This window comes from Melitaea cinxia, chromosome 17, assembly GCF_905220565.1.
Source record: "Melitaea cinxia chromosome 17, ilMelCinx1.1, whole genome shotgun sequence".
Classification (NCBI taxonomy): Eukaryota; Metazoa; Arthropoda; class Insecta; order Lepidoptera; family Nymphalidae; genus Melitaea; species Melitaea cinxia.
The window spans coordinates 6,700,418-6,727,924 of record NC_059410.1 but is presented as its reverse complement, the minus strand read 5'-3'; the positions used below and the strand labels follow the sequence as shown (position 1 = coordinate 6,727,924).

Sequence of the window (27,507 nt, the reverse complement as noted above, 5' to 3'; positions counted from 1 at the left end):
TCTTGATTTGAAATTCAATTCCAAGATTTCGACTTAATTAGATACTATTTTTATTTCCGTTTTTCATTAAATTTATAGAAACAATAATTACATGACGTAAAGTTATTTTTATCATAATTATGATCGATTTATTCATTTATTGTATTACAAGCACAATTTGATAGTCTTTAGTTGTTTGTTAATTTGTTATTCATAGGTCACTTCACTTCCAGTCAATTGAGTATATTATATATAAAAAACTGCCTTTAATTTCTATTAAATAACATGAATATAATAACGAATATAACATAATATAATCTTGTATTGAATTATATACAATAAATAAAAATTAACGAAAATATTAATATAAATACAACATATTAAGGAACGAAATAATAAGCGACAACGCGTGACGTCACGAAGCAACATGTCGAATCTTGTTCACAGTGTTCTTCGTTAAGACGCACATCAGTCACATCAGTGTTTCAGTGTATTAATCTTTGTGTCTAATATAGTGTAATATATCTAATATAGTGTATATCAGTGTATAATTATATTTTTATATAACTTAAAAGTTATTTGTCGATTAGCATATTAATGTAAATAATATCAAGATTAAATAAGTTCAATACAAAAACTGAACCATATTAATATTGTGTTAAACAAAAAAAAAGTGTACTATAAACTTCTCTCTAGACGTTAACTCGGTGTGTATTGTGTACAAAATACGAACTTGTGGACTAATTTAGCTAGATAAAAATTTGTGTTGTGTGTAAAGCTTCGTTTTATGTTTAATTACGTAAAACATTTAAGGTTAGTAAAAATCATTGAAAAAATACATTACAATTCTTTACTATTTTTAAAATAATTTTTTATTTCAATAATCTGTTTTTTTCAGATGGCTTTTATGTATGCATTAGTTTTATTTTTAAATGATTCGTCCAATAAAGAAATTGATATATTGAATATCGTGGTACCGGATGTAAATAGCCTGAATCATTGTTAAAAAGTACTAAGTATTGTAAATTATTACAAACGATAGTTAAACATTGTGAAGGGTCTGACCGACATGGCCAACGTTTTATGTTCAAATAACTGGCCCAGCAGGTAAATTATTATTTAAATTATAGATTTTTAAGAATTGCTATTTCATTGTCATAATAATAAGAAAGTAATTCATAATTACAATTAATATTATCAGAAACAATGGAAGAGGCAGAGGAAAAATTAATAAGATTAAAAAGAACCCCTATTCTTCTCTACCAATAATGAGTAGTCTGGTAATGCAAAAGCGGCTGCTGTTGAAAAAACTTTCAAATTAAAAGCATTAGCAAAGGATTGATTAAAAATAGATAATATATTTAGCCAAATAGCTTTAGAGTTAACTGACGAACCCACTGAAATTACAGGTAATATTTATTATTTAAAATGTAAATATTGTTGATTAATTTCTAATAGTTTTTTTACTAATGTTTTTTTTTTTTACAAGGGATATATATTAATTGATATAAATTTATTTTTAATCGTTAATTTTTATACTATCAATTAAGTTATAATACTGAAATTTTATTTCAAATTTTTTCATTCCACTAGAACCTAAGAAATAAAAGCCATAAAAATGTAACCAAAAAATTGTGAAGAAACAAGCCTAAAAACATAGTCTCGAATGGTCATCTACATCAATAGTGTCTTCGATATCTTCCGCTTTTTCACTACGCTGTGTCCTATATGCCCAAAGGTTGTCTGGAAGAGATCGCTACTCTAGCGATAAGACCGCCTTTGTACACTGTTTTATTTTTATTTGTAATATGTTATTGTGTTGATTGTTGTTGTGTACAATAAAGAGTATCTATCTATCTATCTATCTTCATCACCACCGTCATTGTTATGTAAACCTACGAAAATAAATAATGAAACTAAAAAAAAACGAATTAATGACAGTACTAACTACATAGTTGGCTCAAAAAAAAGGAAAAAAATTAGTTTATAATCTACACCATACTACCTTGATCATCTTCATCATCACCATCAACTAAACGTAGAAAAATAAGAAAAATCAACTCGAATTTGAAGGACATAAATATGCATATGGAAATAGCACATGAAGACAGTACATTAGCAACAATTGCTGATAATCCCTTTTCATCATCATCATAAATCTGAAACAGAAGCTGAAATGAATATATTACCAGCTAGATCATCATCAACAAAAAATACTGTATCCAGTGGTAAGAAAAAAATATATATTGTTTTTAATTTATTAGGATATCTATACTTATTATAATTATTTACAAAATCATAATATAGATTCCATTCTGAAATTGTGGAGTGTTGTAATCGTGATAATATTTATCTATCAATATTTATATTTACATCAGTGTCACAATTTTGAAATTTAAATCATTGTGTTAGTTAAAAAAAAATATTATATAATTTATTTTCAACAGATTCTTTGCTGGAATGTATCAAACATAATTATAACAGTCTATCAAAACAATTAGCTTTAAAAGGCCATATCTGCTGACGTTCCCAAATCCTATCTGAAATAAAAAAATAACAGTACTCAGCTGTTAGATTTCAGTTTATTAACAGATCCTGAAGGAAATCCAGTGGTCCAAAAATTAGAATTTCCGCTATCAACAATGGAAGATATTATTTTGATAAACTCAATGAAAAATTAAAAGGCCAAAAATATAAAAATAAAATGGTAAGTTTTTAATAAACTATATTCTTATATACAAATATATGAAAGATCTAATATAGTTGCTCTATCTGACAATATTGAAATTGTCATATTTGATATAATGCTAATCATAATAATTAATTAATCATACAAATAATTATAATAAATTTTCTTTTCCAGAATAAACGTATATACTTTTCTCTTGATGGAAAAAATACTTTTACCCGTAATATGGGAAATATTACTCGTGTTTATATATCAAGAGATGTCATATGTAGCAGTTAAAGCAACTTCAAAAAAAAATTTTCAAAGATACGACTTTTTCACTTCTATAAAAAGTATGTTAATCATTATATAGTGCAGAATTACTATCATTGATACCTAATTAATTATTTCTTAATTATATGTTATTATTTTATACCTAATAATAATAATTATTTTTTACTATGACTAATTTAATTACGTACATGATTAATTTAAATTTTGATTCGAAAAGTATCAAGAAATAAAAGTTTTTTCGATAATAAATTCCATCAAGCATTGTCTGCAGTATTGAATAATGCTAATATAATAATAAAGATTGGAATGGGTACAGGGTATCCAGGATCAAAAACTACCATCTAATGAAGATAAATAAAAAGAACTATTTTTTTTGCTGTGTAAAATATTTTGCCAAGCAAACAAAAAGAAAAATTAATTCATAATATTTAATAACAATCATTATTATTATTAACTATAACATAAAAATAATTGATATTTAAAGTAAAAACAAAAATAAATAATACATTTGAAAAAATAAATGGAAATAAATATGTTTTTTTTTTCCATCGAATAAGTTTTATTTCTGTTTAAGTGCACAATAAAGTGTATTGTTATGTTATGTTAAGTTAAATATATATAATATGTTATTTTAAATATACATAGTATGTAAATAACATAATATCATTTCTTTTTTTTTTTTGACGTGACGTCTAATAAATCGATTAACGCCGGCTTCGTTACGATCATATGTATGCTTGTGCCGCATCTATCTGATCGGCCTATGCATCCGAGGAGATGTTTTGTTATGACGGTTGTCACGTTTAACTATCGTCTGTAAACCAACTTTGCAGACAATCAAGTTTTTTAATAAACAATTTTGTCAAGACTGTACATTCGTGTTTTATTTAAAAGGACCGCACTTTTTTTTTTTTTTTGATATCGCAGGATAACCCATTTACGGGTGATATCCAGGATGCCAGGGTAGGCATTCCTAGACCGTATGTCGGCTTAGTACTTGGGGGTGCACTACCGACCAAAACCCCTGCGGGGGAGCCTTCAGCCGCTTTAGTTGGAGGGTCCCGGATCTGCAGGCAACAGGATCCCTCCAGCGACAGGCTGGCCTCGGCGAAAAGACCAGACTTCTCCTCCATGGGACTGTCCCGCTCACCTCTGAACAATCCCGACGACGCCATGTCTAGCAGGACCGGGTTCCCATCCCGGCCCGACATGGGCACAGGGGCGTTACTGGAGACGCATTAAGTAGCGCCTCCTACGCACCCCCGTTCGTCGCCTGCGGACGGAGGCCTCGTCGGCGGCCCCCTCTCTCATCCGCTCGTCGTTCTCCTTCTGGGACATTACTGTCTCGCAAAAGGAGACCATCGCCTTCCAGGACTCGTCGTCGCCGAGCATCGCGGTAAAAGGACCGCACTGGGCATACTCGATTTGGATCAAGCAACCAAGGACCGGACCGTGCATGCCTGGTCAGGACTAGATAAGGCATGTAACGCAGATGATGTATCTGGACCTGACCAGGGAAACCTGATCAGGTCCAGATCAGGTATGACCTGAGATCAGGAAAACCTGATCAGGTCCAGATCAGGTTGTCCTGATCAGGTCCAGATACATCATCTGCGTTACATGCCTTATCTAGTCCTGATCAGGCATGCACGGTCCGGTCCTGACTAGGAAGACGAAAAAATTTCTACTCGGGATTATAATAAAAATAACAGGTCTATAAAGTCCAAAACTAAGTCAAAATGATAACGCCGGTCTTTGAATGTAGGATACGCACACCAGTTTTTATAATGTTAAATTTAAAGAACAGAAAGAAAATTAGATTAGCACATACATATAATTATGATTACGTGTAATTTGGGCGTTTGTGCAGTCCTTGTGGGTCTCCCCACCGTGCCTAGGAGAGCACGTTAACCCGAGCACGCGTCGGTCCCGGTTGTTATCATATACACCTGATAGCGATCGTTACTCATAGTAGGGAATATATCCGCCAACCCGCATTGGAGCAGCGTGGTGGATGAAGCTCTGATCCTTCTCCTACATGGGGAAAGAGGTCTATGCCCAGTAGTGGGATATTACAGGCTGAAGCGTAAAACGTGTAATTTGTGTCATATTGGTACTTCTATAACTATTTATCAATCAGCGTATCATATCACATTCATTATATTTTGTTTGGCCAATCTTGGTTCTACAAAAACTAGACACGTAATTATCGAACTTGCTACTTGAAATAAAGTAAAATTTAATACAATTATTTCTCTTTATCGTCGAACACTAAGGAACAAAACCAAGTGTTGAAACAAACAAAGAAAGATGTACAAAGGCAGTTTTATCGCTAGCATAGCGATCTCTTTCAGACAGTCATTGGCAAAAGACGTAGAAAGCCCGTTTACGAATTGTACAGAGAATCATGTTGAATATAGTCATATATAGTATTTTGCAAATATAGATAAATGCAGACATTAATTAGGTGCCCTATATGTTACTAAATACGTCATGACACATGTGGTGTCAAAATGCGCTTTTAGTTAACAATGAGACTAAATTTGATGATGTGAAGGGTAAGAGAGTTCCGAATCCTTCAAAAATGAAAATAGAATACAATAAAGAAGTATGATAAGGGAACTCAAATTTTATTTTGCGGTTAACCGTATTTTTATAAGTAAAATAAGCAGAGGACTTAATTTATATAACTGTGGAATAATAGCAGCAATGAATATATGTACTAATGATCTTAGAAACATTTAGAAATTTTGAGATGAGAGGGAACGCTTAGGGAAGGAATATTAAGGAAACTGATCAAATTACTAAAATCTCGATAAACTAAAAAAATATTAATCAAGAGCGAACTACATAATTATGAAGAGAACCGTGAAGCTTGGATGGGCACATTATAATTTCGATAATAAAGTGTTAAAAAATCACAATCGCCAAGTTTTAATCTACATTATTATGCAGTCAAGATTCATCTAACTTGGTCCTTTTTAAAACTTATCTAGTTTACCAGTTTCCGCTGCTTCCTAGCCGAGGTGAATAATAGACGAGACTGAATCAGCGACACTTTGTTAACTTAACGATTTTTACTACTTGTACCCATTTCTTAAGCGTGTTTAGGTTGAACTAATAAGGGCTGTAATAATATCGTCATAATCATTTGTTCTTAATTCTGGTAGAGAGAAATATGCTTGAACTACGTATAAAATCACTGTCTTAGTTACCAAATTTATCATACAAGTTATTTGCATTGAGTTATGAGACTTTTAGATCTAAAGTTTGTCAATTCGGTCGGTTCGAATAAATTATGTTCGATTTTCTAAAATCTAATTACTTTTAAACAAATCAAAGTATTTTATTTGTTATACCAGAAATCCTTAGTAATATGTTTCTAACGATTTCATTCATATTTTGTAAATAAATATTATATGTTGTAATTTTTTTATATAGCAGCTTGTTCACGATTTAGTTTATAACATCCTACTGCCGGACATAGGCTTCTTTTTATTAATCCACCCTGCTTCACTGTCAGTTGGCGGATATGTTCCCTGCTATGAGTACCGATAGCTCAAGTGTCTATGATAACAACCGGGACCGACGACTTGACGTGCTCTCTGAGGCACAGCGGGGAGACCGACAAGGACAGACACCCAAATCGAAAAGAAATAATTGTTCAAATACAAATATCCATTCGGAACTTGTCGCTAAAATTAAAAAAATAACAATTTTAAATAACATAATTAACAATTTTAAATAACATAATAAAGTAGAAAATAATGTTTGCCTGAGCATAAACGTGACATGTTTATAACTTCCAACGAAATGCCTTTGACAGCTTACTTTGCATATTTTTACTTAGCATAACTACTGAAAAAGTCATTGCATGTTATAATATTACATCACAATACTAACAAAGTTATCTCCACCAAATATAACGATTACATTACGAACGCAGCTTGACTCAATTATCATACCTTTATTTAGCAAAGACGTAGCTTTTAAAAAACCTATAGCCTTATAAATAAATTTTATCGTTAAAGCATGCATTATGACGTTAATTTTAGATTTTTAGAAGGTTATTTACTCTGCTATATATTTTGGTGTAAGAAGTTACATAGTTATGTAAACTAGTGCTCATCCAGCGGTCGAAATTCGACCATAATTTAAAATTGAAATAAAGAAAACCAAAAAATTATATAAACAAAAAACCTTTTTTTTAATTTTTCACTTTGACTACAGACTGAAAATCTTATCATCATCATCATCATTTCAGCCTAATACAGTCAGTCACACGCAGTACACGCCAAAAATGGCGTGAACTCATGTGTTTTGCCCATAGTCACCACGCTGGGCGCCTGCCCGCCTTGGTTGGTGACAGCAGGGCTGGCTTTGTCGCACCGAAGACGCTGCTGAACGTTTTCGGCCTGTGTATTTAAAAGCCAGCAGTTGGATGGTTATCCCGCCATCGGTCGGCTTTTTAAGTTCCAAGGTGGTAGTGGCTGTGTTATCCCTTAGCCGCCTCTTACGAAAATCTATAACTGTATAATATGCGTGGTGTGTAAATACATGGTAGTGTGTGTAATGTTTTTTTTTTATTAATTCATTATATTTTTATGCATAATTTCAAGAGAATATTAGAATTCTGCACTCCTTTTCTATATAAATTATAAGTGGAGGGGGAGTGGGGTACAAAGTTAATGCTTCACGTATTAATATATGTGTGAATAAATTGTTACATGTCATAGTTTTATTTTTCTTATTTTATTTATTCCAACTAGGTATATTGTCCGTTTCTATGATAAATGAAAAGGTTTTACTTTTTGATAAATACATAATGCTACTAACTAAATCTACTAATAATACCATACCCATGACCCATATGGTAGCTATTTTGACGTTAATAACTTTAAAAATACACAAACAGTAGTTCAGAGCTAAGCCTTAACAAATACGCGCAAGTGAAACTGTTTGAACTAACGCTTCGTTTAGCACGATTATGTAAACCTTTGGATACTATTGGGTGAACACTTAATGCCTGGGCGGGATCATGTGTATCGACGATTTGGCTTATGCATAATGTGATTAGCGCGGATTTGCTCAAGCAACACCGGTTTACGTTTATCGCGTTTCAACATAGATATAGGCTTTTATAGGCGATGTATATTAGGTTGGTTTCGGTACATTATGTATCGTGAGCATCAACGGTATTCGTATTTGGGTTTAAAATAAAACATGTAAAATGTTTACGTTATTAAGTTAGGAGAATGACGCGAATCTACTTATTGATACTCGTAGTTCGATTTGACATGATGATGAATGATATGTGATTATCTTAGAATGTATATACATCACTTTAGCCTGAACATTTCTCCCACTGTCTTGGGATAAAATTAAAATAATGATGCTCACTAATTTATAATTAAAAATCGAAACAATTTTAATGAGTTACGCCTTAATTTTTTTTTAACCAAAACAGATATGTTGTAATTAGTCTAGTATATAGATAATATATATGACTTTAGTATTTCCCAGCATCAGACCAAGCGCCTGTTTATTGACACACGTGTACTCTAAGACAGGGTTACGTGTCTCGTTTACTTCATGAGATGACCTGATTGGTTGTTGAAGGCATTGAATTTGCTTATGGCGATGTTGCCCTATATGGCACCTAAATAAGTTTTTACTTAGTCAACTTGTTATATTTTATAGAGATATTACAACTTAAATACTCTTTCAATCTTCTATGCAATTAATGATACGGTAAAGATTCATTTGTAGGAGTTGTTTTGTACAGTAGCTATATGTCAGTTTAATACTTCACTGTTGTGTGATTACGGCAGTAAATAATACAGCCATCCCCACTCCTCCCGTGTATGTCGTAAGAGGCGACTAAGGGATAACACAGTTCCACTATCAGCTTGGAACTTAAAAAGCCGATCGATGGCGGGATAGCCATCTATCTGCTGGCTTTGAAATACTCAGGCCGAAGACGGGCAGCAGCGTCTTCGTTGCGACAAAGCCGGCCCTGCGGTCACCAACCCGCCTGCCCAGCGTGGTGACTATGCGCAAAACACATGAGTTCACGCCATTTTTGGCGCGAACTTGTGGACGCCTATGTTCAGCAGTGGACTGCGATAGGCTGATGTGTGATATCAGTTTCATGCACATACTTCATTTCATTATTCCTCATTTTGTGTCTATCAAAACTTCATCACTCACAGAAGAGAGTAGCTTGTGTTTTTTTTTTCTTCAGCAACAATACGCAGTCGATTCCTAAAAATATATTTAGTCTTTAGTGTTACTTGGTGGTAATTAATAATTGGCGAAACTCTTTCGGATTAAACATTAATGCCACCGAAACTAAAGCCATTAATTAAAGTCCCTCTCAATTATACAAACGTATATTCATTCTTAATTTTTATCTGGAAAAATGTGAAACATGTTATCCTATTATTATTAGTTGTATCTAAGATTTTTTATTTTTGTGTTACCCACATTAGGAATTCTAACGACACCGACACGGCAAGTCGGAGACGCGGGTTCGAACTCCGCTGGAGCGGTCAATTTTTGATATGATATTCAAAAATGTTTAGAATTATTAGTTGTTTCATTTATTGTATTAAAATTATTATGCCATACCTACTAAAGAAAAAATTTATACCTAATTTTCCGCGTTTGTTGTAGTCGTATAATAATATAAGATAGGAATCTTAGCTGCACTTAGTTTGTTCGTAAATTTAAGTTAAAAATAACAAAAAATACAATAATATAGACAAGCTCATGTTATTTAACATCACACGTATATATATTTTTTTTACACCTTTATACGTGTGTAAGTGAAATGAACTTTAATAAAGAAACTGGTATGTAATATGCTGCGCAGTAAATTTATTAAGAGGCGTTCATCGAAGTCATACGAGGATTTTCATTTTATTCATATTCATTTAATTGAAATTTTTAAAACGCATTCGATATGCGTTACCGTTGTCGTTTATTAAATTTCTATGAACGAATTATAGACACAGATTTTTGTATGCCTGTATATGCGATTTGAACCGATTGTTTTACTCTTGTGATTAATAGACCAGCGTATCAGTGATTACATTTCAATTCTTCTAATGACTAAGCTGAATGGGTTATTTACACAATTTTTGAGACAAGAAGTAACTGACCGATATATTCACAGAAATCGTGATTACTCCACCCACTCGACTTTCCCAACGTTGGTTATTTTATAATGAAAAAACTAAAAAATGACAGCACAAAGAATAATCTAATTATATAATTATTCACATTAAAAAGATAACACTAAAATATTACCGCATCTACTAGCGCTTCAACGAAAGCTTCAATTAAAACAAAAGCCTATTATTCGAAACGATTATTGTGGATGAAAATAAACTTAATACAAAGTAAAGTATTAGATATTATTTCTGAATTACTTCACCAACCTTCGGAATGGAGTCTCCATTACGGTGGACCTTCTTAATCCAATTATTCCTATTGCTACCTAGCGTTTAACACGATTGTAATGAATTTTATTAAAATTAAAAGACCGCGGATCATGAATACGAAATAAGATTATTTTTATTTGATTTCAATGATAATGGCTTAACGAAATACATTTGGAAAGAAACGAGGTAGATTTTTATTTCGATTCAAGTGTCATCGACGTCGACGAGGGATTTAGTTTATAAAATTTAAAAAAAAAGTGTCACGCTTCTTCTCTTCCAATACTATTCCCAGTTTTCGCACAAACTTCTTCAAAAAAAGTAGGGAAGAAGAATGTGAAATATTTTATAAATTTTTTGAGTAACAATTTTTATACATAATTTATTTCGAAAAAACTGTGTGTAATGTTATGATATTATGAATAAACAAAAAAAAAAAAAATGCCACTAACTTCTGTCTAACCTTTTCTCATAACGTTTAATTATTTCTTAGACCTTGCATTAATTCATAAAGAAAGTTTATCTACAAAAGGACATATCAAAGTAATCTGATTAAAAAGTTAAGTAGTAAACTAAAACAAAAAAGAAAACAATATCCCACAATAATTCAATTCAGCGATGTCAGATAATGCGGGCGAAGCCACGGGAACCTCTAAAGTTAGTTACACAAGATCTGAGTCATCGGAACGAGTTGAAATTATCCATTTCCTTTCTATAACTGATAAGTTTTCCGCTCCAGGATTAAATATTTCGATTCGTGAACTCCCCATGGTGTTAAATTATTAGTGGAATATTCGTTAAGTATTTCGACGAAAAAGTTAATCTATTTTTATTTCCTGTTGCTATTTGTTTCACTCAAGATTACATAAAATTTTAAAATGTATATTTCTATTCGAGTTTTCATATAAGAAAAGTTAAGTATGTTATATATTATTAGGTATATAATATGTAATATTTGATATAAATTGATTATTACTTATTTATTGTACTATCTGATGCAACCATATTTTATGTATTCTATAAATTGTTATTAATTTAGCAATTCAAAATATTACTCGTTAAATAATAAATACTTTCTCTAATATTTTGGTAAAATATTATTGCTTTTTCATATGTAATGGACTCTTTTGGATTTCTATTCAAATAAAACAAATTATGATGTAAGCATAATCTTGTTTTTATATGTAGGACAAAGGATACATCAATCTGTACGTATATATAACCCTTTGAAGGCTGATGACTTATTAAAGACCCCGCACTGGATTGATAGTCGTCTAACAATTTTACAAATTATAGCGTTGGCCTTCTACATATTGATCAACTTAACATCACACTAGATTATTAAGTTTTAAACAAGAAACATATTTTTGAAGAACGAATTATTTTTGATACATCTGTACATATTTTGTCATAAAATTTTATGCCCAAGAACGCCTACCGTTGATTTTCGTCAAATAATTTTTTATACAGGTTAAAACAATAAATAATGTAAAATTTAACATGTAAAATGAATTTGGCAAATAAAGTAAAATGGTAGCCAATTTTAAGGGTGTTCGAATCCATTTAGGTGTAAGGTTTGGCGAAATGCCACATGGTACCTTCTTGTTGCAATTCTGCAAGTTAGCGCTTGAGGTGTTACGTCTACGATTTTTGAAAGAAAATCTTCATTAACTTGAAATAAAATAAAGAGAAATTTGGAAAATTCTGTATAACTAGAAGGGCATATAGCTGATGATAAGGTAAATTATATAGCAGTCACAAAATTTGTGTCTAACAAGTTTGTTTACTCGGCGACGTTCAAATATTGTCACTCATGTCATCTGCCCATAGGTTAGTGGCCTAGTTGAAATTTCAAACCAAGTAATTAAAACAGCCTATTTTGCAGTAAAAAGATATTAATTATTTTAAAACTAATTTTATTATTATATTTTTGAGTATTAAATTGATATACTAACTAATATATCGATGAGAGTGAATTGAGGGAAGAAGAAGTGAAGTGAGAGAGAAATATTGAATATTTTTGCTTACTCAAACTACTTTGAATGGAAAAATTACTGTATCTTTTTTCCACGGCATTTTTTATGTTAAAAAATGTTTATTATAAATTTTAAGCAATTGTAAACGTAGACTAACTTTAAAACTTAACTTAAACATCATAAAATTTTCATGAAACATATTAACTATTCTCGTTCACATAACCGAGAGATCCGAAAGTTGATTGTATAATAAAATGTCCCATTCAGGTTCTGTTTGTCCATATAGTTCCTTTAACTCCAGGCATTCGAGCTGCAATACCCGAGCTAGGCTTAATCCGAATTGTTCGCTTCGTCCGAATAGTTTTACGAGCAAATCTTTATTGCACCCGCTTAATTTCGCTCAACTATGCACGGTGCACGGCTAAATGAATTTATTACGTACAGATCGTAAAAGATGCGCTTTATAAAACATTTTTTTCTTTTCGGATTCCTATAAAAATATTTGAAATGTGTTGTATTTTTATTAACAATATGGGAAACTATTTGTTCTCTGTTGGACAAAAACGGGCGTTGATTGTTTCGCGTTTATACGAGTGATGAAGATACGAATTTCGATATTTCGGCTTTATGATTTTAAATAATCAAAATATGTACAAAACATAATATTTATTAATTATAATTTGTAATAATATACAGCTTTATACTTGTAAAAACATTTAGACACGTAACAAACCTACACTGAGTTATCAAAGACACATTTTAGTATTTTTTACAATCGTTGAACAGAGGTTAAGTATTGTTTTATTATTTCTATGATCTAATTATGTTATTAACATAATAATACTATTACACTAAATAGTAAAGATTTAGAGACCAGATTATTTATAAAAAAGGGAGCAAGATCTATATACAGATGCAAAACTAACCATTTAAAATAACAATAAAACGCTTTCATAACGTACCTAAACTGCAATTGTGTTGATTTGCATATCGTTTGCAATGCGACAGAGTACGCCACTTGCAAGGCAAGTTACATAACTTTCAGAACAGTTTCAGCATTTGATCGATGGGTGTTACTAATGAATGAGGTCGATCGCTTCGCAGCTCGACGCTAATGTTACTTTAGCATGTTGTTGATACCTTATTGAACAATAAAAATTATTTATCGTCTTTAGTATTTGAAAAATTGTGAGCTGAAAAGTTTTGTACCTATGTTTTATTGTTATGAAAATGTTGTTTGAGTGTATTTTATTTTTATTTTTATACAATGATAGGCTTGCGTTTGACCACTATTTCACCTGATGATAAGTAAAAATGGTCTAAGATGGAGCACGCTTACCAAGAAGTAACCTATTCACTCGCGACTTAAAGATCCCCAGGTTTATAGTTTTCCGAAAACACAGGCTGGTAGAGAGTTCCATTTTTTGGCCGTACGGATCAAGAATGTACTAGTGAATCGCTTACTGCGTATAGGGGAAATGACAATCATTTAAGGGTGGCGTAACGCAGAGCGTCTGGTTGTACGATGATGGAAGGAGGAGGGGGGAATCAGGTCATGGAGTTCTTGCGCACACTCTCCAAAGAGTATCCGATAAAAACCGACAGGCCGGCCACCCTACACCGATGATACAAGCTTTGCAGATTTGCAGCGACCAGTACATCATCACCGATGAGCCTCCTAGCTCGTCTCTTGACTTGTCAGTTGACTCAAGAAGCTCCAGCCGGTACTTAGCTGAGCCGTCCCAAAGATGAGAGCAATATATATGTGTAGTTTTATTTTTGGAAACAACCAATTTTGGAAACAACCATCATCATCCCTTCAGCCTATTGTAGTCTACTGCTGGACATAGGCCTCCACAAATTCACACCAAAACTGGCGTGAACTCATGTATGTTGCCCATAGTCACCACGCTGGGCAGGCGGGTTTGTGGCCGCAGGGCTGGCTTTGTCTCACCGAAGGCGCTGTTGCCCGTCTTCGGCCTGTGTATTTCAAAGCCAGCAGTTGGATGGTTGTCCCGCCATCGGTCAGCTTTTAAGTTCCAAGGTGGTAATGGAACTGTGTTGTCCCTTAGTCACCTCTTACGACACCCACGAGAAGAGAGGCGGTGGCTATATTATTTACTGCCGTAGCCACACAGCGATATAATAGATAAGGAACAATTATAAAGACTTTTATGAGAATGTGTAAATATGTTTTTCGTTGGTAATTTTATACGGATTTACGATTAACGGGTATATTTTACTGTAGCAAATTACTTGTGACAGTGGTAAAAATTGAAAATTTAAAGTGACAAACATTGGCATCGCCTACATTTCGTTTTGAGTCTTAATTAGAACGATTATTAAAAAAGATTAATAATTAATTTTCGTTGTACTAATTTTATTCTTCGTGGCCACTGAACTTTTAAAACATTAAGTTAAGATTTTGGTACTCTAATACTGTGCGGAACTTAATAAAGTTGCACGTTGCAATCAGTTATCTGTAAGGAAACTTAATTAATTTGTTGATGGTAATCGTTATGACAGTAAACATTCTTAGTACTTAGCGTCACTTTTAATTAACGTAGTCTCAAGGAATCCGAGTTGAAGAGGGGAAAACATTTCGTAAAAAGCTAAAAATTATCTACTTCTTTATTCCACGGTCAATTTTTTTGTTGATCTTCTGTTATCTCTTGAGTACAGGAGGTACTAATTATCAATATTTACAAAAATTTTAAAATTAATAGTATTATTGACCGTTGTTGTGTTTTAATAATAAAGTTTTTCGCTTTCACGTCATCGCTTTTCACGTTTTATAACGGTTCTTTCGAAGCCTTCGATTTGAACATGTTGGCGTGGCTAAGTTTATTGATGGCGCTGGTTCACTAATTTATTAATAATTCACAAGAGATATAATCAAAAATTATCTTCTTTCTCTTTCTCCCTCTTGTAGGTTAATATGTATTGTTACACACGATTGTCTATTTCCAAGGTAAGCAACTTGTGCTGTAGGTAGCTCATGACTGACTAACACAACTAACTAACGAACCAACAACCCCTGGAGCAGAAAACTGCGTCACTACACTTTGCTAACGATCTAGGCTTTTATAGGTCAAACATAAATCTGTTTTAATCTGAATACTCTGTATTAGTATTAGTTTTTAGTTTCAAATGCCTAAAATTTGCCATTTCCCCTTATTTTAGTTCAGCACATTCACACATTCAGAAAGGTATTCACGGGTAATTCAAGCTTATAAACCAGCGTACACCAGGATATGGACTCGTGCCAGTTGCGCAGCTCTGGCTTAGCTTAGCTTACTTCAAATACCAACTAGTTTATATTAATGCTAGACATTTTTTCACGGAATATATGTACTTATAAATGTACATGCACTTAAATATAACATTGTAAACTATTTACTATCAGGCTTCCTTAAAAGCTTTTTGTAAATTGCGAATATTTCAAGGTCCATGACACACAGACATTCACAACCCAATGTGTTTCTCAATAAGCAGGGTTTCTTTTTTTTTATGTCACTAGGTCGGCAAATAAGCGTACGGCTCACCTAATGGTAAGCGATTACCGTAGCTTATAGACACCTGCAACACCAGAAGCATCGAAAGCGCGTTGCCGACCCAATCCCCAATCCCCCCAGGAGCTCTGGTCACCTTACTCACCAACAGGAACACAATACTGCTTGAAAACAGTATTATTTTGCTGTGATCTTCTGTAAGGTCGAGGTACTACTCCAGTCGGGCTGCTCCATATTTTGAGCAGGAAATTCCTGCTGTGCCCTACCTCAGTAAATCTAAAATATTATTTAAAATCTGTGTAGTAGTTATGATGCTTAGCTCATTTAAACAGATATGTTCTTAAATTCAGTTATTTTTCAATAGATATTTGTAATTGAAATCGTCACAGATAACGAGCCGAAATTGAAGATTTGATTAGGAAGTGGCAATGATATCAAGCGATGAATATCATTTCATATATGTGGTAAGATACATTTGCGTTCGTTTTAAGAAAGGCTTAAAACGATTCTTAACCAATACCAGATTTAAGGGATTTTAAGATTTACCTAATACAAAAATGAAACAAACGTTTATTTTGGTCTGTTTTACCAACGAAATTTTAGATAAAATTTACCTTCGTAGTCAAAACTACATGTTTCTAAACTCAATGTTTCCTACCCATTTTTTTTATAATAATGTAATTTCAAAATATAATTAAACTTATGCTATATATTATATATAAAATTCTCGTGTCACAATGCTAGTTACCATACTCCTCCGAAACGGCTAGAACGATTTTTATGAAATTTTGTGTGCATATCGGGTAGGTCTGAGAATCGATCAACGTCTATTTTCACACCCCTAAGTTAGGGGGGGGGGGGGGGGAAAAAAGAGGTTAATAATTGCAAAATAATGTTTGTGGGGTCGGCTAGTATTATATATTGGTTGATATATAAGTTAATGTCAAGGCATTAATTATCTTAGCCCGGAAATAACGTTTCCTATCCATTTACTCCTCAACGCGGAAATTGCACTAAGCTTATCTAACTCCTAGCTATGGTAATTGCAATTCGTACACCCGTGACTGAAACTCAAACGATGAGGTTTAGAAGGTTAATCTTTAAAAACTATTTGTTCCATTTAAATTGAACGAAGGTGAAACGATCATTAACCATCCCACTGATGGACAAAGCACTCCACGCTTTGTAGAAAGGTTGGTGCTTCATATGCCATGTCAATCTACTACAACTCGGAAGAAATTTTACTAGCTCCTAATAATTTAGGAGAACACTATAATTAATACTGAAGTCAAAAAATTCTTAAGTTTGGTTCTGTCATTCTTTATGTCAATCTATTACTTGGCCGCGTATTATGCCAAAACTATTGAATAAGTTTAAACGAAACTGGCCACGATGTGAATTCATAGTCCATGCTTTGGCACTTCGTACTTTTTATCCCTAAAATTTTTGAATTTTTCTTTATTGTATTTATTTGTTTATTTTGTTACAAAATATATGATATTTTAGAGATTGGTCGGCAGGACTCAAACATAACCCTTGTTATCAAATCCAAGTAAATTGAAACCCGGAATAGACAGAAATCTTTGAACATACTGTTTATCTGAAGCTAGTGTTTTTATATTAAAATTCTAAAATATATTAAACAATAAACAGTTAATAATAATGACCTTGTAATAAAGCAAACTTATTATTTGGGATGTTATACAATTTGAGCCTGGGAATGAAGACTGACTAGCTGAAAATTCATTTGCAAATTCACTGTTAAATTACGTATAGCTATTAAATTTGTGGATAGAAGATATAGTGGCAAACTAATTGGTACATTGACTGATTGATAACATTTTTTAGATTTAGATTAGAAACACCTGAAAAAATCCAATCAAAAAAAATAAAAAATAAAGAGGGACTGAAAGAGAATAAAATATTCTATGGGAGTTCTGGTATTTTTGAATTTAAGAATGAGAATTATTTTTATTTAAAATAAATTCACGAAAATAAAATTGTCTTCACACTTTAGTTACAGCTGATCCAAGACAAAGGAGGAGACTGAGAAGCTAAATTATTCATGCATAGAGTACATATGTAGTGGCAGGTAAAAACTCCGAGATAAAGTGTCGTCTTCCCGCCTGATTCTTGAGTCTTTCATTAGGAAGGCCTCGGAGGGTGTGACTCGTGTAGTGCTTCTACCTATGTAAGGAGAAATTTTACTGTATTCCTTTGTCATACATTAGCATCGATCAATATTTAAGTTTCTTTAAAGTTTAGTAAATGTCAGTCATGTCAAATTTTCTGTGAACTGCAAAATATAGAATTGAAAAGAAAATACAGCGATATCACAGCAAGGTGATGCCCTAAAAGTAACTTTAAAGCCGATTCTCGTACTTTACATAGTTTATACATAAAATATTTGAATAAAAATAGGATCTAACAATAAAATGCGTATTATTAGGAAACAAAAGACATTTTCATATCACAAATCTAGAAATGTTATCTCAATATTTTTTGTCCCAAAACGCATCGGGCATACATATTCGAATTTCGCCAACACAATTTCCATACCCTTCAAATATATCACAGCGTACGGAATATTTTATGCTGTCAGTATGTAACAGGCGTTTTGTGGTAATGTCTTCGTTTGATGTATAGCAGTCAGAAGCACTCGTGGTCTAAATATCTTGCCATTATGTATATTGTGGCTACATTAAGATGTAACGTCGCAGAAGGGAGCCTCTTAGCGTTTTTTCGGTCCGTAATCACGACCCAGATTGCTCCGTCGCAAAATGTACGTAGCTAATGCGGCATTGGGCAGGAAATTTGTTAAAATTATAGATGAAATTTTGTTGTTCGAGCTAAAATATCGCAGTTTTCGCGGTTTACTTTCTTTTAACGAAAGTCGCTTGAAATTGTTGTATTAATGGTTGGCTCGTTTTCTTTTTTTTTACTGCTAGATAGATATTTCATTTTAAACCTTGTAAAGCGTCTAAGTAGAAGTAATTTACTTAAAATTATTTCGGTATATAATATATTTTCTAAAAATATTGGCTTACTTTTTGAATAAAAATTTAAATTTGCTAAGTACGATTTTTTTTTTTTATATTACAAATTTCTTTCAGGTAAACAGTCTTTTAAGGAATATTTTGGTTCAGCTTCTGTTTTAAATAATATATGCTGGTGTAAAAGCTAAGTGAATTGCGAGATGGCTCGACCCAAAAACTCGTTGTGACTGCTGGAATTTGCAATTTCTATGCATTCTACTGCAATTTGCTTACTTTTTTACAAAGTCCCAAGTCGGGCCGAAGTAATTCGAGCCGCGGCCATGCAAGAGCTAAGTTAAGCCACACAGTTGTCGCCAATACCACTTCTTCTTATCTAAGCTTCTTATTTTTCTGTCAACGTTTCAAATTAAAAACGATAAAAGTGAGATCAACTTACCAACTTGCACATGCATTAAACTTACAGATCCATGCTATAATTTTAATCGTCATAAAGTAGGAATAAGTTTTTTGACAGTCAAATTGTGATAATTTGGGTTACATTTAGCGTATTTTTTGGTTATTGATCAATTCTCTTTTTGTGTGTTTATATAGATTCAAAATGAATGTAATAAATCTAAAGCACATTAATATATAACATATATAATGCATAATTAAGCTTTGAATACAAAATTCACCGCTAAATAATTAAAGGAATTAAAATTTAAACCTCAATGGACGAAGCAGTGCCAGCTTTTCGTTTTCCCTTCAATAATGAACGAGTGCTGACCCGCCTTTACAAGCTGCACGAATTTAATTTTAATGCGGGAGAGTTGGCTATCTCAGCTACGACACAGCCTAACAAAACAGACCTGCCTCGCCTGATTAGAATTTGCCCATACAATGTTTGCATGGTTAATGTTTTGTTGTTCCCGTCCATTATACACCTTTATCATCATAAATGGTTTGTAAGTAAACAAAATTTATAAATAAGAGTAACTGTGGCCAAACAATCTTCGTAATCTAAAGCAGAGGATCTCGTAATGATAATAAAGCAGCCGACGTTCCTCGATGTCTACAATCCGAATAAAATTCGCTGCAATTTCAGGAATTGTCGTCGGCAGTTATTATTCGACGTGTAAGCGGGAATTTGTCTCTCCAGGACATAGCTGGTTTTGTCCGTGAGTTTCCCGTAAATTCGCATGGTTCGCTGGTTCTTTTCAAAAGTCGCGGTTGGTTTTACGCTTTCGGTGGTATTGTTCGTGGCGTTTTGACTTTGAATTTTAACCATCCCCCGTTCAGTAAAAACTCTGCAATGAATAATATTTTGCATTGCAATTTAGTTTTCGTTAATTATTGTACATTTCTCAGTCACTTTCTCTTTTTAGAATCGTTTTGTATATTTTAAAATGAAGTTTTAAAAGAGACAATCTTTAACATTAAAGTTTAAAGTAAAAGTAAGGCCATTTGAAGCACTTTTCCAGAATTTTGTTTATCTAGGTCATCGTTTATTAATATTCAAATATAAAAGCATTGATGTCAGATACCTTAGAATTAAACGAGTTTATTAAAGATTTGTAAATGTATAATAAGTAAATAGCTAAGTATCATACTAATTAACAAAGTTGTACTGTTAAAATTAAACCTATTTTTAGGAAACTCATTTACAGTTTTACTGAATACAGATATTTTTAAAAATCGTTTTATTTATGAAATGATAATTATTGAATTTCATATAAATAAAAACCAATTAAAAGACAAGAAACACTTTACTATTTTCTTTTAGTTCAATTCTACACTAAAAAGGTTCTAGTTCACATTAAAGTAATGAACCAAGTCTCTTCTTCTAAAAATACTACATACATAACACGCCAGAAAAAAAACCCCACACTGGTTGCAAAAAAAAGCTTTTCGCCGAATCCACAAACTGGGCGGAACCGAGTAAGTCGAGGTACAGATGCATTCGACGTGCCTAATCTCTAAATCCGACTTGAGATCCCTTGGCCACTGCGATGTTTTGAAACGAAATGTCGGTAGAAAGAATTTTATGAAAAACGTGCGGCGAGTGAAAAGGTAGAAATGAGCACTATTTTACATCTGTGCAGTTGTCGCTATTTATTTGAATTTTGTCATTTCTTACGTACGGTAGAGGAAAGGTGAAAATTGAGTGGCGGGTTGTCATCATCGAGTAAGTATATTTTACTTTGCGATTTAGTTTCGTGGCCTGTTATTTGTGTTTGTTTTAAGATTTTGTAATATGTATTTTAATCTTAATCTTAGAATATTTAGGTTGAAATACGTATGTTTTGTGTTTTAATTGAATGTTTCATATATTAAACCAAAAGATTAAACAAATCACATACAGTAAGAAAGTAAATAAAATTAAAAAATGAAATACATTATATACTGAATGAAATACATTATTTACATTAAATACTGAATTTAACTTTTAAAACGTCATAGAAGATTAAGAATATTTAAAACGCATTATTTAACTTAAAACAAATGTTAATTAAAAGATCTGTTTTAAACTGACTACGTTGTTTATATATACAGACTTTATACAGGATACGCGTACATTTCTGACTTCTGTCAATTGCTTTTAATTAAAGTTAATTACTGGACGCTTCGATAAACGAATATTTCTATAAATAGATTCAATTAACTGTCTGAGAATTCATTTAGAAGTAAGCGGGTCAATTTAAAACAAACTTATATTTATTTTTTTTTTATTTATATTTAAAATATTTTCTTTTAAATATTAACACTACACAAATTATTTTATCACCTTTGAGTTTTCGAACATATTAAAAAAAAATGTAAAAATTATAACATCTTGTGATACAAAATACCAAGTTAACTAATAAAAGGCAGTATGTGTTATAGGAGAAATAGTGGGTATTATTTCCTAGAGATAAGTTGATGTTGTATTGTTACGAAGTAACAAGTACTTAAAGTAATTGTTTTTGTAGATTTCTTCACTTGAATTCTTAATTGAAATCATCAAAATTATTGAAACCCATTGGTATTGGTTTAGGAAAGTTGGCCAGTGCAACAGTCACATCACTTTGCTGTTGTCATAGTGATCTCAGACTCGATCTTAGCTTTTGAAAATGTTTGTTTAGATTAGACCAACAGATAGTCATGTTCTAGATATTCGGAGTTATGTTGGCCGTGATTGTGAAGCATTTATTTGCAATTATTTTATAGTGGTTTATTGTATATTTTTGGACATCCTCATTGAGACCGTAACATTAGTTACTTTAAAATTGGTCGAAAGACGCTAGAGAAGTTAAAACAGTCAGAATCAAAAGTCAATCAAAAATAAAAATTTCTTTAGTTGTTCGAATTAACTTTTGCACTGCAAATACATTTTTGAGGTTTAATTTTGCAATGTTTAATTTTATATCAACTTTAATAGTAGTGTTCAATAAATTAATTATAGCTATTACGAAGCCAACGATACGAAAGAAAGATTTCTGCTAAGAAAAATCAACCAGAAATCCAACTTCAAAATTTGGAAAATGAAAGCAGGAATACAGTGGTTTTAGAATAAATATTAATTAAGGAAGATCGAAATATCATGAAAATAAAGATGTTCATATTTTCTAAAAAATCGACTATGTTCTGAAGAAAACTCGTGTTGGAGATGCAGAACCCTTAATTCCACATCGTTGACACGACTAATTTTATATTAATGTCGAGAAGCAGATGTCCGTTACTCACTTTAGAAAAGATATTTTTGGAACTAACATAGCATTTAACTTCGACGCTTTTTAACCGACTTCCAAAAAAGGAGGAGGTTCTCAATTCGACTGTATTTTTTTTTTTTTTTTTTTTATGTATGTTAGTTACATCAGAACTTTTGACCGGGTAGACCGATTTCGACAAATTTTGTTTTAATCGAAAGGTGGTGTGTGCCAATTGGTCCCATTTAAATTTATTTGAGATCTAATAACTACTTTTCGAGTTGTATCTAATAATGCGTTTTTACTTGACGCTTTTTTCGTCGACCTACGTTATATTATACCGCATAACTTTCTACTGGATATACCGATTTTGATAATTCTTTTTTTGTTGGAAAGGGGATATCCCTAGTTTGGTACCGTGATAAGGAAACCAGGATCTGATGATGATCCCATCATCCGATCCTGATCCCAGAGAAATCGAGGGAAACTCTCGAAAATCTGTAATAACTTTATACTGGATGTACCGATTTTGATAATTTTTAATTTAATCGAAAGCTGATGTTTATCATGTGGTCAGATATAAATTTTATCGAGATCTGATAACTACTTTTTGAGTAATCTTTGATAACGCGTAGTTGCTTGACTATTTTTTCGTCGATCTACGTTGTATTACTTGTCGATGTAATTGAAGTCGGTTTTTTTTTCGTTTGCGTGCAAACACAATTATATTAATTATATTATTCTATAGCTACCAAACTTGTTATTATCATTGAAGTATAATGTACTCATCATTACAGCCTTTACAGTCCACTACTGGACATAGGCCTCCACAAGTTTACGCCAAAAATAACGTGAACTCATGTGTTTTGCCCATAGTCACCACGCTGGGCAGGCGGGTCGGTGACCGCAGGGCTGGCTTTGTCGCACCGAAGACGCTGCTGCCCGTCTTCGGCCTGTATATTTCAAAGCCAGCAGTTGGATGGTTATCCCGCCATCGGTCGGCTTTTCAAGTTCCAAGGTGGTAGCGGAACTATGTTATCCCTTAGTCGCCTCTTACTACACCCACGGGAAGAGAGGGGGTGGCTATATTCTTTAGTACCGTAGCCACACAGTACGTACATAATGTACTATACGTTAGTAATAATACCTCAATGGTTATTATATAAACTAGCGGTCGCCCAGTGGTCAAAATTCGACCACAATTAATTTAAATTATAAGTTTGAACATATTAGATTATGTTTGACATTCAATAAAGACAAAACACACATTACTGTATAGTTTATGATTTGATCGAACAACATTAATGTATAGTCTATATTTTGATTGCCGCGAGTGGGTCAAATATATAATAGTGTTTTTAATGTTTTTTTGTTTATTGATTTAATGTATTTTTATGCATAATTCCAAAAAATATTACCATTCTCCTCTCCGTCTCTATATAAACTATATGTGTGCGAAATTTCATACCCCTCCGTATGCGTAATTTTCGTAAAAGGTGTACCAAGTTTTTGCTTCATGTATTTAATATATAGATTATTATTATCGTTTGTTTCTTTCTAATTATTATCTAATTATTTTAAAGAAAATTATGCTTTTGTCATGTTGTGTCTTTTGTATTAAGTATTTTTTTTAGAAACCAGACCTTTGAATTTCTTTTTGTTTGTTACGGTGTTTTGTGTGAAACTCTTTAAACAATAAAAATACATAAGAAGTAATACAACAAGACAAAGGATTTTACTGAAATACACGCCTTCTTACTACGAAAGTTGAAAAAAATGGAGCCATGAAAAATGTTATATTTTTTCAGGTCTGGCTCATATTGTCCTAAGCATTGCTACCTCAAAGGTGAGGAATTACAAAGTTGGAGAAGACGTTTGAAATCACTTAACACATGTTTTGTCTTTCAGAAACTAGGACAGGTGAGAGCCACGAGACAAGTTTGTGGCTCTGCAGGGAAATTCATCTTTTATCAAAAGTGTAAAGTTTTGTAACTTTTATCATAATTCATGGTTAGGTTCCCGTAACATCGGAATTAAAATCTTGAAATGAGACGTTTTCGCTTTTTTAAGTTTTACTTATTTTATTTCAACTAATTCAAGTTGGCGTGTAGTAGTCAATTTTAAAAAAAAGACTGATTAAAGAAGTTATCAATAAATAAAACGTAACATCTTTACTAAGCTACTTAGGATATTTAGGGTATAGATATATACAACAAGGTTTTTCTTAGATTTCCAATGATGTCACACTGTGATACTTAGGACACTTGGGATAGACGTGTCGAGTGTCACATATTACTATCATCAATATTTGAACTGACTTCTAGGTATAGCACGATTTAATCATTATTACTAATAATTGTACAATATATTTATAATTTTGTGCTTTTTTTTTTAAATTTTCCATCTGATTAAAAAGTCTTGACTATAGATATATTAATATCACTACTGTTACTACACTGATTTCAAAATTTATAGCTTTGATATTCTACTTAATATATAATGCAATCGATCGTGCGATGACAGCGCAATTATTTCTTATTGCTTAATTTTATCTAATAGACCCGCGGGACTCCTGATCGGAGAACATCTAATCGTTTTCAATCAATACAATCGTAGTAAAGGCCATACGGTAACAGGGTTCACAAGTTTGACTACAAAACACTTATGAAGTGTGATTTTCTTAAAATGTAAGTACCTTAAGTGTGCACGCACTTAAATATAAAATTGTGTAGCAGTTGAGAGGAAGAGTAAACAGTTGTTTTCCTCCTTGAAAATAAGTTTCACAATGTTATAAATGGGTTAAATTAAATATAACTTACATTATACTGAATATTTGCTTAGTATATTATAGAAATATGAATAACTAGAAGTGACTGTGGAAACTTCGTTACAATCTGGATTGGAAGACGTGCGTGGCGAACATACGAACAACATTTTCGCAAGTGGCTTACCGAATTTCAACACAAAGCAATCTCGCCGACCCGAGACCGCCAATATATCAAGAACTTGTGACATTTCTACCTAATGTTTCAACCGAACGATATTACATAAAATAGTGTAATTAGTTACTCGGAAAGGGATTTAAAGGTCATATAAGTTAGGGGACCCGTGGCTTTAGACTTTATTATAATTGTAATTCGATAGATTAAAGATTATAACGAATTCATTTCGATAAAATTGAGTCTTTGTTAATTTAGGAAAGTTTAATGGTTTCGAAGAGTATAAATAGATCGGCAGTAACTTGTAAAAGAGGTTTTTGACACAGAAGATAATATCTTTAATTCGATTACAGAGTAAAAGCATTGAAATTAGCTAGTGTATAAAGACTAGATCCTAATTGTTTATATAGATTATGGTGAGTATTTTGTTGGTTTGTAAACATTAAATTCTCAAATAGTCACTATAAAAAATGGCATTGGTAATTAAAACGCAAAAATATTGATATGTTTAAATAATGTTGTATTATTAAGAATAAGAAAACACTATATTTTGTGTTTCACTTGCAGTTAAAAAGTAAAAAAGTTAAAAGTAACCTATTTATTAAAATATTTTTTTTTCCATTTCAAGTGAAATCCTTTCCATTTAAAATGTTATCATTTGTATTTTTTATAACTAAATAAATAAATATATTAATAAAATAAAACATAAAAATAGTAAAACAAAAATAACATAACATGAAAATAACAAATAAACGATTAAAATTTTTCATCAACTATTACTCTTACAAAGTTATTTACGAGTTACATATTTAACGTAACACTTGTAAAGTTCTAACATAATTTCTAGAATATTTCTTGAAAAATATATATAACTTCTTAAATTACATCAAAGACAGACATTCCAGTTTGATTCACGGAGGTTTGAAATTTTGCGAGGAACGTTTATTTTATACATGTTTGAGCATCTTTCGCTCCTTTACCAGCCCGTCAAAGCGTGTACGTACGAGTAAGCGGCGTTTTTCAACCAAATTAACATGATAAGTAGGTGTCATATTATAGTACTAATTATGCTCGCGTTTCTGTCTGGTTAATACCGGTTAACAATGGTTAGATAGAAAATTAAATTAACGATTTATAATGTTTTTCTGTAAGTTTAGGATTGGTAACGATTAATGATTGCTCCTATTATTGCTATATTATTATTTTTTGTAAACCCCTGCGGGAGCCTAAAGCCTCTTTAATTGGAGGGTCCCGGATCTACAGGCCACAGGATCCCTCCAGCGAGAGGCTGGCCTCGACGAAAAGGCTAGATTTCTTCTCCATGGGGACTATCCGGCTTACCTCTACACAATCCTGACGACACCGTGTCTAGCAGGACCGGCTTCCCATCCTGACCCGACACGGACACTAGGGGAGTTACTGGAGGCGCATCTAGTAGTGCCTCCTACGCACCCCCGCTCATCGCCTGCGGAGAAAGGCCTCGTTGGCAACCTCCTCCCTCACCCGCTCATCATCCTCCTTTTGGGACATTATCGTCTCGCAGAGGGAGACCATCATCTTCCAGGGATTCATCGTCGTCGAACATCGCGGTGATGACGCTCAGGAGTGACAAATCCCTTCCGAGGACTGTCGTCAAATCGCGACGCAGCGTCGTCCATCTCGGGCACACCTCGAGGGTGTTCTGGGCGGAGTCCACCGCCGCGCCACAATCGTGAAATCCAGTCGTAGGCTCCCTGTGGGCTGTCCGACACAAGTATTCACCAAAGCAATCGTGCCTGGTGAGAACCTGCGTCAGACGGAAGGTTGGAGGCTTTCGTTTACGGTGCATCCACCGCTCAAGGATCGGGCGCAAGGCAGCCGTTACGCGTGTACCATACGGCTGCTTCGCTAGATCCTCCCCCCACCGCCGCATTAGTGCTTATTACCCTATCCAGCGCACCCGTAGGATCCCGTGCAACGTAGGGTTCTCACCGAAAGCCCTCCTACCCGAGAAGTATGAGTAAGCTTCCATAGGCTACTGTATTTTCTTACATAAA

The 27,507-nt window shown here is 32.9% G+C and overlaps 2 long non-coding RNA genes across 2 annotated transcripts; both read left to right on the top strand.

Annotated features, from left to right (window-relative positions):
- The first annotated feature begins 410 nt into the window (after window positions 1-410).
- LOC123661616 lies at window positions 411-1,372 on the top strand. The gene is made up of 3 exons (XR_006744365.1): window positions 411-792; window positions 878-1,086; window positions 1,181-1,372. It is a non-coding gene; the product is annotated as an uncharacterized LOC123661616 (long non-coding RNA).
- Window positions 1,373-2,387: 1,015 nt separating this feature from the next.
- On the top strand, window positions 2,388-3,062 carry LOC123661565. Its single transcript, XR_006744356.1, has 2 exons — window positions 2,388-2,686; window positions 2,843-3,062. It is a non-coding gene; the product is annotated as an uncharacterized LOC123661565 (long non-coding RNA).
- Window positions 3,063-27,507: the final 24,445 nt, after the last annotated feature.